The sequence below is a fragment of the Alexandromys fortis genome, unplaced genomic scaffold, assembly GCF_014885135.2.
Source record: "Alexandromys fortis isolate MF-2015 unplaced genomic scaffold, M_Fortis_MF-2015_v1.1 scaffold_2_1_26212458, whole genome shotgun sequence".
In the NCBI taxonomy this organism is placed as follows: Eukaryota; Metazoa; Chordata; class Mammalia; order Rodentia; family Cricetidae; genus Alexandromys; species Alexandromys fortis.
This window is the reverse complement of record NW_026067930.1, coordinates 14,169,712-14,184,920: the sequence shown is the minus strand read 5'-3', so window position 1 is coordinate 14,184,920 and position 15,209 is coordinate 14,169,712. Positions and strand designations below refer to the sequence as shown.

General features: G+C 41.3%; 1 pseudogene; it reads left to right on the top strand.

Moving 5' to 3' along the window:
* Positions 1 to 2,469: 2,469 nt before the first annotated feature.
* On the top strand, positions 2,470 to 13,577 carry LOC126503496 (glycerol-3-phosphate dehydrogenase 1-like protein; annotated as a pseudogene).
* Positions 13,578 to 15,209: the final 1,632 nt, after the last annotated feature.

Below are 15,209 nucleotides of genomic sequence, written 5' to 3'. Positions count from 1 at the left end.
ACATAGAGATGTGAGAATCTTGCCAGGGGGCTATGATTTCTTAGGGTATCATAAATCTATCATTTTTCTTTATTGCATGAACCCTCATATTTACCTCTTTCATATTAGAGTAGGCAGGTTGAATTTAGTATCCATCATTCTTTCATTCAATTTCATAATATTTAACACATTCAAATTCATTTCTGTATTTCATTTTTTTACATGAATAAGCACATTGAGCAGATAGATATAGACAGAAGAGATATGTAGAGAAGTTAGGGGTGCATTGCATCCCTGTAGCTTCCCAGAGAAGAGCATTCTAGGGCAGCTCACCTTCAATGAGCATTGTACTTTAAAGCCAGCATGTAAGATAATGTGAGACTAAGTCTAAGTTTATGATATTTAAAACTGGTACTTCTTAGGAAAATAGAATGAGTGTAAACATTACCTTACTAAAGGCATTGAACACCTCCTGGGATAGAGAAATCACTTTAGGTCGGTATCTTGTTCATTTCATGAAGATTCTGACACAGCTACAGAGTGTTTTAGGTGTGTTGTTATTCTCTTTAGTGTTGCCTTATCTTTCCACATTAATCTTCGCTGCAATGATACTGTCCTTTCTACACTGAAGTCAGCAAGCCTGGGTAATGCAGGAACAGGGAACCATGATCCTCCTGAGTGAGTATTATTCAGTTCTGGCAGCAGATTCTTTAGAGGGAAAAATGGACTTCTTGTTGACTTGGTTAGAGTATTAAATACATCAGTGAAGGTACTACAAATAGCCCTCAGCACACTAAAAACAGAACAAATTTTGGTTGTTATAATTGGAATGCAACGTGATTATAATTTATGATCATGCATGAAGCCTAGTGTTTTGGTCTCAAAGTTCATCTTCCAGCAAAAATGTTAGACCTTGGATCTGTAATCTTTGAGATAAATTTGCCAGCCTAAGGTACTGCTAATATGCCCAACATAAAAAGGACAAGGGACTAAGTATATAATTGTATATACTAAGTATATACAGGTTTGGTGTTATCTACAGAAGCCTGGTAGATTCATCAGTGAGTACCCAACTCAAGACGATGGCAGTCCCTCCCCAGCCTCTCTCAGTAAATAGAATCTGTAGATGTTCTCATAGCTTTAGAGACTAGAATTCCAAGGTCTATGTGACATCAGGTAGGTTTCCGGCATAGTTTGTCTCAATATTCTCTTCTTTCTATACGTCTGCATGATGGCTGGAGCATGTAGAGTTAGCTACATCCTTCCAAAGAGAGAAGACACTAACAGACCCTTAAAATTTGTGAAGATTTAGGAAGTTGTCCTGTTCAAACTTTTCTTCTGTCTCAATATAATTTTATAGATTATAAAACAAAACAAAAAATACAACAACCAAACAACAGCAAAACTCGGGGCCAGGAAAGTTTAATTGAATTTCCTAACATCACAGAGCTAATTAATGTTAAAGGTAATATTCAAACTCAGGTCCTTTGCAACCTAATTGAAATCTCTTTTCTCTTGGACTGCTGGCATTGACAGGTCCTTCTTTCTGTGAGTTACTCATTAACATTGTTCCTTGTTGGGAACCTCAATCACCCCAATTACTGGGTTCCGGAAACTTTTTTCTATGCCTTGTTCACATAGTAATAAGACTTTTCAGGATTTTATAAGCTTCATTGTCATAACTTCAGAGGAGCCTTTCGGGTAAGATATTCTGGCACCAAAAGTTTTAAGATCCCACAGTTCCTCAACAAACCAGTCCACTATGGGCTGGTGTTTGAGAAGTGGACTAGATTTTCTTTACTGTACATCATGGTGAAACCCTTTAACACCCCCACAGGGACACATTCACAGGTCTGTTGGGGCTGGCGCTAGGAGCAGGCTTCCAAGTCAGGACCACTAACTCCTTGTTTATCGCGGAAGTGGCTGTCAATCTGGGAGGACCTTAAGCTGGAACAGAGCGAAAGCAAAGGTGTTTAACAGAAAACCTCTGCACTAGGACCCAGCAGAACTGAAACCACAAAAGCTGTGGTGTTTCAGGTCCTCCCTGCCTATGCCCACCTCATTCCCTGGAGTGCTCCTGATTGGAAAATGGAGATGATGGCATTGAACTTTAGTTTTTCAAAGACATGGAGGCAGAACTGGGCTTAAAATCTGCATCTCTTCCCCTTTTCGTTCTCATAGCTCATGATCATTATGTGTAGGAGTCTCTGTTTTCACTTTCGTAGGATTTATAGATACTTGATTTCCCAACTTTAAGAAACATGGTAGAAGCACTGAAGATGGGAGGCATACTAGGAAGAGGAAAAAAAGTGTCAAACTGTGTTAAAGAAAGAAGTTAAAATCCTGGAGGAACTCTGCTGCTAGGTGTAATGTTTGGAAATGCTGTGCAGGCTGCTGGGGGAGAAAAGCCATCAATAGTCTTAGCTACTGTGAACCCTGCAAGTTACAGTAGCAACATAGGCAACATGCATCCCGGGATCCAATCGTGGCATGGCTGTTGTCTTCGTTGGAGATCCTAGTATTGCGATGAGGCACCATGATCCAAAGCAACTTGTGGGAAAAAAGGGGTTATTTCATATTATAGCTTTCAGTCCATCACCCAGAGATTCAGAGCAGGAATCTGGAGGTAGGAACTGAAGCAGAGACCATAGAGAAATAGTGATTATGGACTGGCTTCTCTTGTCTTTCTCAGCCTGCTTTCTTACAGCTCCCAAGACCACCGGCTCAGGAGTGGCATTACTCACCATGGGCTGAGTCCTCCCACATCAATCACTGGTTGAGAAAATGCTCTACAGCCTTGCCTACGACCCAATCTGGTGGGGGCATTTTCTCAACCGAGGTTCCCTCTTCCAAAACGATTTTAACCTGTGTCAAGTTGATCTAAACAATTTGCCAGCACAATGTTTGTGTGGGTGAGCAGCTGTCTTCTGATGGGAGTTCAGGCATGCTTCACAGGAAGAATTCATGTTTGCTACTCAAATGCTGGCCAAAAGCCCCTGGCCAGAGAGATCATATGCCCTAAGGGGAAGCTACTACCGTTGATGTTTTTCTATTGACACTATGTCAAAATACCCTCCAAATTATTGTGTTTATATACAGAGAGGAGTGCTGTTCCCAACCTGGACAGAGAAGCTCCCGTTTGCAGTGAGTGATGGATCATGCAGAGACACATAACAGGCCAGAGTTTAACAATCAGTGACTGCTGAGTGACTGTAGTCACTTTTAAAGGAGAGCTCTATACTACCCCTTTCCAAGGGGACATCACTGATATAGGGCAAAAAGCCAGGGGATGGGAAGAAATGCCCTAAAAAAATCCGTCCTCTGGACATGACATGTATATCACACCCTAAACTCACAGCACCAATGACGCCTTGCACAAAACCATCACAAGACCCATTAACCTCCCATCAGGACTAGAGGAAGGACTTAGAGAACACAGTCCTTCCTGAGGACCTGGAGGCATTTAATGGAAGGGAACCTGTGTTCCTCAGGGTTGTGGGCACTTGGCAGTTGTCCTTGCTCAGCTAAATAACCCCACCCACGCTCTTGCAGGTGACTCTGATTAAATTCAGTGCACTACAAACACACAAACAAAGACGTGATGGTAGGAGAGAGATTTGTTACTAAGGAAGATGGGTTTAGGAGGAGGAAAGTACTAGGGGAGAAAAATGGGAGGATGAGGTCAATACATCATACATATGAAATTGTGAAAGAGTAAATAGAAAATAGATTGGAGGGAAAAGTAAAAAATAGTGAAAAATAATTTCTGAGTAATTTCCTATTGAGTCACTATTGGAGTTCTTTGTTACCCTACCCCCAATACATAATCTTTTGACATGCCTCCAAAGATTTCTGCTTTCCAGTTTGCTTTTTTCCTGCTGTTTTGTATTTTTCAAATATGAATTAGTTGTTGGGGAGAGCTGTCCAAAACACTCTCAGAATATTACAGGCCATTGCTGTTGTCTTTGGTAAGTCTCTATTGTTAAAGATACCACAAACTTCAATGCAGAGCCCAGAGGCCCCTGATATGAAACTGCCCTGAAATCCTCCTCCCTGAGGACTAGCTTTTATGGTACCAGAAGGTACCAAGTTTCCAAAGGAGGGGAGCAACCAACAGCCCTACTCAGCTATGATGCTTACGAACCGCAAAAATAACCAACATGGAAAGATAACCCTAAGAGTGTAGTAGTGGAACACATACCATAGTGGTAACCATCAACTCTCTAATTGGACTTATGACCTGCTTAACAAGAGGGAAACGGTGCCTGATATTGGAAACCTGGATAACTACCCAGGACTAGTGAAGTCACGGATCTTGGAGGAGAACCTACATTTGTCACTTTACTAAATCAGCATGATCCCTAACTACACTCTACATATTTATCATTATACCCACAGAAAAATATAGCTCTCACTGCTCATCAAGGAAACTTCTCTTTGCAGGAGACAAGAGGCCATTATGGGAAACCACAACCAGGCCCCAGGGATATGTCTACCAAACAACTCCCCCATCTAAGGTTCAGAGTTCACTATATGAAAGAGAGAGTGGAAATTGTAAGAGCCGGATAAACAGAGTTTGATATGAGATTGTTTTGTCCAGGAAGGTCAGAAGTTGCACACAAAGTCTGACCAACAGTACTACTTAAACATGAGCTGAAGAAAGACAAGAAACACAGACCTGCTGATGTGAATGGAGAGGAACCACAAGACCTCAGTCTTACAGCAAGAACTACAGATAGCTAGCTAAGCATTGCTGAGAGCAGAAATAGTCTCCCACAGAGTAAAGTACACCAGCTGATTATCCCATACCAAATGATCAATCCTAAAACATACAGACAGGTAACATACAAACTGAACAGGTTGTTTTATGTATTTGTGCATGTATATAAGAAATATATATTTACATATGTAACTAATAAAAAATAATAAATGAATTTGAAAGAGAACATGAAGGGGTATATGGAAGGTTTTGTAGGGAAGACAGGAAATGAGAAAATAACACAATTATGTGTAAGTTCAAAAGAATAAAAGAAATTTTAAAAACTAAATTGGCTCGATCTATGTTGGCTTCCATCAAACAATGGAAGCCGTAGTTATTTACATTTCTTTACTATTTGCAGCAGTAGCAATATTATACTTGGGCAAATACCAGTGATGTACCATGGCACTACCTAAACCTTATAAGTCATCCTGAAAGTACAATGCCCAGATACTTACAATGATCTCATCTTTCAGCTGAGCAAGTGGATTCCAGAGAGGCTAAAGTAGTCTGCCTGAGGCGACACTGCAGGCAGGTGAGTGTCAGGACTCTAATACCAAAGAACTTCTTTGCACTATTACTAGAATTAGAGCTGAGACCATGTCGTATCCCGATACTCCCACCTGCCATTGCTGCTTGCTCTCTCCAGAGGTGGTCATCGTGATTATAATCTTGCAGCTGCATCAAAGACACGGTGGCCCAGTGGATTCAACTGCAGGTTGAGGAAGCAAATAAAAGCGAGCATTCATTTTCAGCCTTTATGGGGATCTTTTCATCTTCAAAGTCCTTTTTGAATATTAAACAATTAATCCCGCTGGAAGCACTCGGCACCTGGGAAGGCGAAGTTTCCATTAATGTTGAGAAACTCTTATTGCTTTGGGGGAGCTTTTGCCTTTCAGACCTGCTTCTAAAGCCAGGAAGCTTTTCCGCAGACATGAAGCGCACTTCTTTTTCCACGTTTCTCGCAGGTGGATGCAGGAGATTTGAGACCTCCAAGCACGATGCTTTTCAAGTAACTTGGAGGAGTTATAAAGCTTTGCAGGGTTTGCTCCCTCAACGCGCTCTCTCTCTCTCTCTCTCTCTCTCTCTCTCTCTCTCTCTCTCTCTCTCTCTCTCTCACACACACACACACACACACACACATGCACGTGCACACGCACTGAGACTTTTATGAACATGCACATAAATCCATAGTTATAATGAGAAATCATAGGACTTGATGGCAGCCTTGTGTATCAACATGTGGACACTAATCTACCAAATGTCACAGAGAGGAGACTTTCCTGTTACAGCTGAAGTCATCACTATGCTGTTGTCTCTGTGGTGCATTAATCCAGCACACTTGCTCACTAACTGAAAAATTGATCGCTCAAATTCCAATCAAGGGACAATTCAGTTGATCGATACGTATTGTGTGTACTGTACTTTAGGACTGTGCAATTCTTTTGTGACTACCAGGGCAGTGTGTTCGAAACATGTCTGCTGAGTATTACCCAGCTACCTGTTGAAAATTACAAGTCAGCATGCTGAGATTTTCATCCAGTAGTTCTAGAAGATGTCTGAGAACATGTGTGTGTGTGTGTGTGTGTGTGTGTGTGTGTGTGAGAGAGAGAGAGAGAGAGACAGACAGACAGACAGACAGACAGACAGACAGACAGACAGAAATTTGGGTGCTTTGCTTAAGTTAAATAAGTATTGTGATACTTGCAGTCAAAAGCACCATAACCACATAGAGATAATTCACAGAGATAAATGAAATAATGGTGACAGAAAATATTCATCGGCACTTACCATTTCTGTTGCCACACCTGTAAGGTACAGGGTAATATATGTCCTTATATATTCCCACAAACCTCCCCCTCGCCTCCATGATACTCAGCTTGGCTCGTGTGGGCTTTATAAAATTTACTACATCATTCATCTGTATAAAACAGACATACTGAGCATAATAAGACTTTATAAAGTTTATGTTCTATTTAAGTACAGAATTTTAAAATGAATAGTAGCTGTTAAATCCACAGTGGCAGGCCTAATGAAAGTTCATGGAAGAGACTGCTCCTGCAAACATTTTCAGTGGATAGGAGCAGGAAAGGCATCAGCGAGTAAAAGACATGAGAATGTTTTGAAGTTTGGGAGGAATTTACTCTGCAGTTAAAATGTTATAGGGAACCATGAAGAGGGAGGACATGCAAAATCATAAAGATGAGAGATACCTGGGGATGCACGTGTGTTCGAGGGAGGGAAGACCACAGCGGGAGCTGGGAAGGAGGGATTCTTCACGGAAACATATTGTCCTTTTACACAGTAGTCATGAATGATGATGAGAAGAGCTCAGGACACATCATTCCGGCTACTTGGGGTCGTTGTAATGAAATACGTTGTGCTTTTGCGGCTGGCTTTTTAGATAATAAACCTTGTAGAACCTGGATTATTTCTGAGAAAGCTGGAGTCTGGCTATACGTATAGTGTGCCACTCAGAGATAGTCCTTCCCCATCTGAACTCCTGAGCTAATTTGTAGACAACTTCTGTTGCTACTAGTTTATTTTATTCCAGCCTTCTTTACCTTATGCTATTTTAAATTGGACTAATTATTCTTTAGGCTTTAGTGAAACCTCCTTTTTCCCTACTAATTTACAGATCTACTGATCAACTTTGAACGTATTTTTTTGTTTTAGTGGTTTTAGATTTATTTTATTTTTATTAGTGTGTATACATGTTCTCTCTCTATATATATACATATACATATACATATATATATATATCCGTGTGTGCCGACATGCTTGCATACACCTGCATGTACACACACACACACACACACACACACACACACACACACACACACACACACAGTGGTTCCTGCAGACAGGGGTTCCTACAGAGGCTTGAAAAAGATGTCAGACAAAGCAGGACAATGATTTAGCACAGAGAAAAGCTGAAGGCAATGAGAGGAGACGGAAGGCCCTTACAGAAGTGTGAGTGGAGCTTTGAGCATTGTGAGTGGTGTGGGGAGGAGAGGATGGTTTGGCTCAGTAGCCACCGTGCATGTGAGACAGACTAGACAAACGCAGTGTGGGGAAGAGTATATCAAAAATCAGTCAGAATATGTTGTGAGCAATGCTTTGGCGTGTAAACTCTTAAGCTACGTTTGGCATTTAATTTCTAGACTCAGTAAATTCACAATTTGCTGCCTCAGCCCAGCCCCACACCCTCACTCCTATGTTCACTGAAACAGCTAAATAATTCAAATCTGAAATGCTTTTAGGATATGCTTTGTTGTTGAAGTGCATCTGCTACATGTTGGGGGAGCCCTTCCCAGCAGATGTTCTTTTCCTTTGGCTTGTTTGTTTATCTATGGAAATGAATATCGTAACCATCCTCCCCGGTAAGTTTAATAAACAGAACTCCTTCCCACACTCCTCTGCTTCACTCTGCCCTTCATGGTCCTTCATCAACTCTTTAAGGATCTGTGCTGCGCAGCTAATTATTTTCCCCTCGCTGCAGTGTTGATGCAAGAGAAGGTTATCTCTGGCTCTGAACAGAACACACTGGGACTCATTTGCACACAGTACTCTCTTGCCTGAAAAGCCAGAGTATTTAGAGTGGAAACCGAGACCCACCGGGACTATGGGCTCTCTCACTCAGTAGTCAAATACAATACAGTCTCTTCTTTGAGAGATGAACCAAGCACAGTTAAAGTATGACCTACCAATTATAAAGGAAGACAGAGCAAACAACGACCAAAAGAAAAAAATGTGTTTGTATAATTTGATAATAAGAAAAGTGATTATTTTTTAATGGAAATTGGTGCAAGATTAGCTGTTATAGGGAAAGGAAGCTGGCATGCAATCTTTGATAGGCTCTTCATAACGATCACAGCCACAGGGAGACTTCGTAAACATCGGGAATGCTATTAGTCTCTGAATTTACTGGGACCTCTTGGTTAAAGAGCCCCCTAGGGAACCCACAAGAGAGACATTTTCTTTCAGATTCTGCCCAGAGATAGCCAAAATTATATTGACTCAATAAAAGGACATAACTAAGTCACCTTTGAAATACAGATGAGGGAGGAAGGAAAAGAAATTTTAATTAAGCCAGGTACGTTATCATGTAGCAGCATGAGAAGCCATGAGGGATATTTTTAAATTATGCGCAAACGTCACAACATCAAAACCGGAAGAGGAGATTTTGTATGGTGAAGGTGAGATAAGGTTTTGTTTCCATGTGGAGCCACAGTTAATGCTACTAAAGTTTAAGAAGAGATTTTAATTATAGTTTATTTTCCTTAGCATCATTTAACTTACATTTTGTGGATTAAGGTCCTGTTAGAAAAGTACTGTCTTCTAAAAGGACACTAGCCTACTTTTTGTTCCTACAGGAAGAGAACAGTTTTCCTCCCACCTAAATATTTGCAGAATGATTTTCCCCCATACTTGAAATTTATGCTCCTGCCAGATATATCTGCAGGTAAATCTGTTTCTGACCCCTGACAGTTGTGCTGGGTCTGTGTATTTACGTCTTTGTGTAAGGAAATCTCTTCCCCCATATCGTCCACCACTGCTGTTGAATGTCCTGTTTTGCTTTTCTCTTCTGATAAAGCAGTTACCCAGCAGGCATCAGAGTTGAAGTCACAGGCATTTGTGCTGTCCAACGTGGGTGCTGGAACCAAATTTGCGTCCTCTGCAAGACCACTACACACTCCTAACTCCTAAACTAGCTCCTCATCTCTTCTATCTTCATACTCCACTGCCATCCTGATGTGATGTCCCATATTCTTATCACTTCTGCCCCCAACTGCTTTAAATATTGGTTACACCTGTGCCACTGTCACCTGTGGAGTTTCTCTCTTCTCTCTCTCCCTTTCTGCCCCCCTCTCCCCTCCCACACATTTCTTATCATTCATTTTTTATCAGTCTGTTATTTCTTTGAGATATTTTACTCATATTTAGCAAACATTTTTGTAGCTTGTTGAGTATTCTAAATGCTATTTACATTTAGTGCGGAGTTACAAACTAGCATTTAAAAAAAACAATGCTGATGTTTTCTTAATCCTCTTCACTGTAAGTTAAATTGAACAAATCTTCTCATAAACTCCCGCCCATTTGTCTAATACTGTTTTCTCATCTCGGACAAGTGAGGTCAGTGTGGAGGCAAAGCTCCTAACCAATGCCCAAAGGTTCATGCTGTCTGTCAGTGGCTCAGTTCTGTTTAGTTGAGCTTGGACTGTCCCCATCACTAAGGAACACCTGATATTATTTTGTACAATCTCCAGCATTTTTACTGGAGTATATTAAATTAGATTTAAAATGACTAAGAATATTTCCAAGATTCCAGTCATTTTCAGGAGAAATGAGCAGCTGCCTCATTCAGTGTCTTCATAGGGAGCGTGAGGATGGAAGGACACTGATATGTTCAGAGCTGATGGCAGGCCAGATGCCATTTCATACTGGAAGCCACCCAGCCATTAGCATCTGTTCAATGCTTGGGCCATGGTTGGCAGCCTTCATACAAACAAACCTTTGGAATAGAACCAGTTCATAATACAGTAACTAAACACGCTCTTAATTACCTAATTTCTCTCGTAATCATCCATATTTTAGTTCTAAACTAAAACGTTGCAACATACAAGTGTTAAAAAAAAGTACTAGAATTTGGATTCGTTCACATTTTGTAATTGCAAATTGAAGACAAGGGGGGGGAAACAGGACAAAGCAATCAGAAAATTCCATTCTGTACCTACATGTGTGTTTTTTCCTTAGACTAAGAGAAAAGGACAGGAATCCAACTATGTGCTCACTGAGATAGAACCATAATGCCTAAGTCCTGCAAACACAGGACTGTCTGAATCCAGAAGGCAAAATTCAGCTGCTGCTGATATCACCAACGACAGATTCAAAATAATGCCAATGGGATTTCTCTCAAACTTCTTGTATGCACATGACTAGGAGGCAGAGTTCCGCCTTGGGGTTCTTCACAGCTTCTGGGGATGCTTATTCTTTTTTGCTATAGTGTGCTTCTTTCTTGTGCTTGGCAGTATGTCATGGTAAGAGATGGTTTGGGGGCCAAATAGTGAGATCTGCCCTGCAGTTGACCCCTCAACTCTCCTTTCATGTGCAGTCTTCACTTCTGCATGGAACAGGCACCAACGCCATCAAGTCCTTTTATTGATTTAATGGAATAGACCTAAGTTCAATCTGCATTATACTACTGGTACTGCCTCTTCCACTGCTTCTGCCTTTAAGACTTAAGAATGAGTATTGTCCGTGTGGTACCCAGGAATGAAGGAAGGCCAGATGCATCTTTAGAGAGGAAACAGGGGCTGTAATTAACTCCTAATGCTATGCAGGAATTAAAAGTATCTGATAATCAGGAAGAAGTGGTAGAGATCTTTTCCTGGGGCCCAGTTCTGAACATAAGTTGATAACCTTTCTTTAGAATGAACTGGAAATAGGCTGGCACACTGCACACTTGTTCTCCAGTATTTAGGGCAGTGAGGTGGAGAGAGTATAAGTTTGAGGCTAAGTTGGGCTAAAAAGTGACATCATGAAAAGAGAAATAAAGAAGAGAGAGAGAAAGACAGAGAGAGAGAAAGACAGAGAGAGAGAGAGAAGGAAAAGAGGAAGAAAGAAAGGAAGGAAGGAAAGATGGAGACTGTAATGATGTCCTTGGTGAACAGTTCCATGTTAGTACACACAATGGTCAAAATGCTATTTTATCACGTCCTACGTTTAACCAAAGCTTTCTTTGCACAGACTTCCTACAGTTTATAAATGATCTGCTTCCATGACCATCTTTGATGACTAGTGTTCTCATTTCATTCTTTGAGTCATTCTGGATGCTTCCCTTTGCTCTGGCATCTCCTTTTCTGTGCAGCTTTATGGTTTGATGTAACACTATTTGCCTGCACTTGTTTTTGTTGCCTGGGATTTCCAAAGTTTTACACAAATTATGCCGCCTGTACTTATGGCATAATTGTTCTCCCCTATGCTTTTTTATAGGATTTTCAGGGTTTTCAATTGAAGCATACAAACCACTTCCTGTTAGTTTCTGCATATGTGAGTGAGAAGGGTCCAAGTTTCTTCTGCAAGTACATATGTAGTTTTCTAAGGGGGCAGATACCTGCAAACTGCATGTCCGAGAGGGATTAATATCTTAAGTATATATGAAATTTCTCTCATTATCAAGAAAATGGACAAAAAAAACCTTCCATAGACATTTCTCAAAATAAGGCATGGAAATGGCAAAAAATAAGCAAAAAAAAAAAACCCCTATGAAACAATGAATACTATCTTGAAACATCATGAGAATGCCAATCAAATCCACAATAAGAACTTATTTTGTCACCGTTACAATTTCTCTTGTAAAAACAGTAAAAGTTAACAACTGTTGGTGAGGCTGTAGACAAAAGGAACCATTGCACACTTTGGTTGGGATGTCTGTTAGGGTAGTCAATGTGGATAACAGTGTGGAAGTTTCTTAACAATTACAAAAGGACCTAGTGCATGACTCAGACTTCCGTCTTCTAGATATTTGTCCAGAGGAAATGAAATCAGCGCGTGAAGAGATATCTGCATTGCCATGTTTGCTGCAGTACTGTTCACAATGTGCAGTGAACCTCCATGACCACCATTGGATGAGTGGTTGAGCAAACGTGACACACACAACCAGGAGAACGTGACACCATTACTGTAAAGACTGGCAATCTCGAGGGGTTTCTGTTAAGTTAAATAAAGTAGTCAGGGAAAGACAAGCCCTATGCATAAGCTTAAAACATTGGCCTCACGAAGCAGAGTAGAATGGTGATTATCAGAAACAAGATTTGTGAGGGAGGGAGAGAGAGGGAGAGAGAGAGAGAGAGAGAGAGAGAGAGAGAGAGAGAGAGAGAGAGAGAGAGAGAGAGAGAGAGGATAGGTGCTGGCCAAAGGATCTGTAATTATGGTCAGGCAGAAGGCAATCTCAGCAGGCCCATTCCACGGCAACGTGACTGCAGCTAGTGCTGGCATGTTTCATTCTTAAGAAACAGAAAGAGTCCATGGACTGTGCTCTCTCCACAAAATAACTACGTGAACTGATGTTTCTATGAATTAGATCTAACCGACTTTACAGCACTGTACCGTGTATGGAAACACTATACAATAGTCCCTGTCAGGTTAGCACTGTAGTGAAGCTATAAACTTCTAACTAGTGATTTTTAAGGGTCCTGTTATCATCATCCAATCTGGTGGTGTGTGAGAAGTTATGCCAACACCATTTGTTAAATATACTTTTTTTTCCACTTGATAATTTTGCTTCTTTGTCAAAAATCAGGCCTTCTCTTCAAAGAGCTGCTACAGACTCCCAACTTCCACATCACTGTGGTGGAAGATGCCTGCCGATGCTGTGGAACTCTGTGGAGCACTAAAAAACATCGTTGCTATGGGAACCACCTTCTGGGATGGCCTCCGCTGTAGGAACAACAGTAAGGCTGCCATCATCCACCTTGGCCTTGTAGAAATGATTGCTTTCACCAGGATCTTCTGCAAGGGCCAAGTGTCCACGGCCACCTTCCTGGAGAGCAGCAGATTGACTGACCTCATCACTACCTGCTATCAAGGGAGTGACTCCAAGGTGACCAAGGCCTTCTCCGGGACTGGGAAGACTATTGGAAAACTAGAGAAGGACATACTGAATGGGAGGAAGCTTCAAGGACTCGAGACCTCTACCTTAGTGTACCACTTCCTCAAGCAGAAGGGGCTTCCAGACCAGTTTCCACTGTTCACAACAGGGTATCAGATCTGCTGTGAAGGCAGACCTAACGCAGAGATGCTAACCTGCCTCCAGAGCCACTCTGTGCACAAATAAAGGGCATCTGGCAGATGGCTGGGACAGCTCTGCCTCACCTATGGGGAAACACTTGGGAACTAGGACTTGACAAACAGAACCCTACTTGGCTATAATTCCGAATGTATTTGAATCGCTTAACATTGTTTGAGTTGTGAGGGGCAGTTCATTGGCTAAGAGGTATTGGGTATACAGCTAAGCACTACAAACAATGGAGTGTGTTGTGTATTTTTAATTTCTCATTGTATGTGTTTCTATGATCCTAAACTAGGTGTTCTTTTAATGATTACATATGAAATTTTCTCACTAAAATAGCCTATAAGATTGGATCTATCTCAAATAAACTTTATAGATGAGATTCAAATCTATTTTAGCCAAGGGAATTTTTTTTCTCATTTTATTGGTGTTCGTGTTAATGAGCATTAAAATGTTAATTATAATGGGCAAGTGTGGTAAAGATCACCTCATTTTACTGACTCTTAAATACTACCTCAAAACTGAACACAACTACTTGAAGTTTTGAGCTGGTCATGTTTTAACATGTGGTTATTAAACAGATAATCTACTTCATATTTGTTCTTGCTATAGTTTTCTGCATTGTTAGCTTTCCTTTTCTCCATTAGTATCCAGAATGGGCCTTTATATAGACTTAGCAATGTCAAAGGTAACAGACACTTTGTGACTTTTGGTTTTTGTTTTGTTAAATGAAGCTTTTTCTGTAAGTATGTATCTTCAGGTGCTCAAAACCCTGGAGAAAGAGGCTGATACTCCTCGTGTAAGATGTGGTGGGACACACCTTTAATCTCATCCCTTGGGAGGGAGAAGCAGGATGATCTCTCTGAATTAGAGACCCTTCTGGTCTACATAGGTAGTTCTAGGCCAGCCTGGGCTACATGGTGGGATCCTGGGGAAACAGCGAGCGAGCGAGCAAGAGGGGGGGGGGGAGAGAGAGAGAGAGAGAGAGAGAGAGAGAGAGAGAGAGAGAGAGAGAGAGAGAGAGAGAGAATAGCTACATAGCTCTACTGCTCATGTGGAAATATAACCACCCTATGCTTTTCTTATTCTTTTTCTTTTTTCTTTTTTTTTTATTTTTCGAGACAGGGTTTCTCTGTAGCTTTGGAGCCTGTTCTGGAACTAGCTCTTGTGGACCAGGCTGGCCTCAAACTCACAGAGATCCACCTGCCTCTGCCTCCCAAGTGCTGGAAATAAAGGAGTGGGATTAAAGCTACCACCACCCGGCTTCTCTTCTACCCTCTTAAGTGAGGCTGGCTAAGACATCATGGGACCTCTTTGACCTCTAGGTTGTCAGTTGTGAATGCTGTGAGTTGCCTTTATTGAAGCCAAAGGAGCACTTCTGCCTGGGTGGATGTGTGTGACTGAGTCCCCGATCAAGCATTTTCACATCCACTCCTAGAAATTCAGGTTCTTCTAGTGACACCTGTGTTTCAGCATGCCCCTCAAGCTCATGGCGCTAACTACAGTTTGAGAACCACTGAGCTATACATCTGAGTTTGGCCTTCTTTGAACTTTGTTCTATAGGTGACGGATGTCCCTGGTGGAGTGGCTTTTCCAGGTGGGCTCTAAAATAGTCAAGAGTGTTTGAGAAAAACTGTTTGGAAGGTGTACCCTGAATGGTCAAACCTCAGTAGAAAC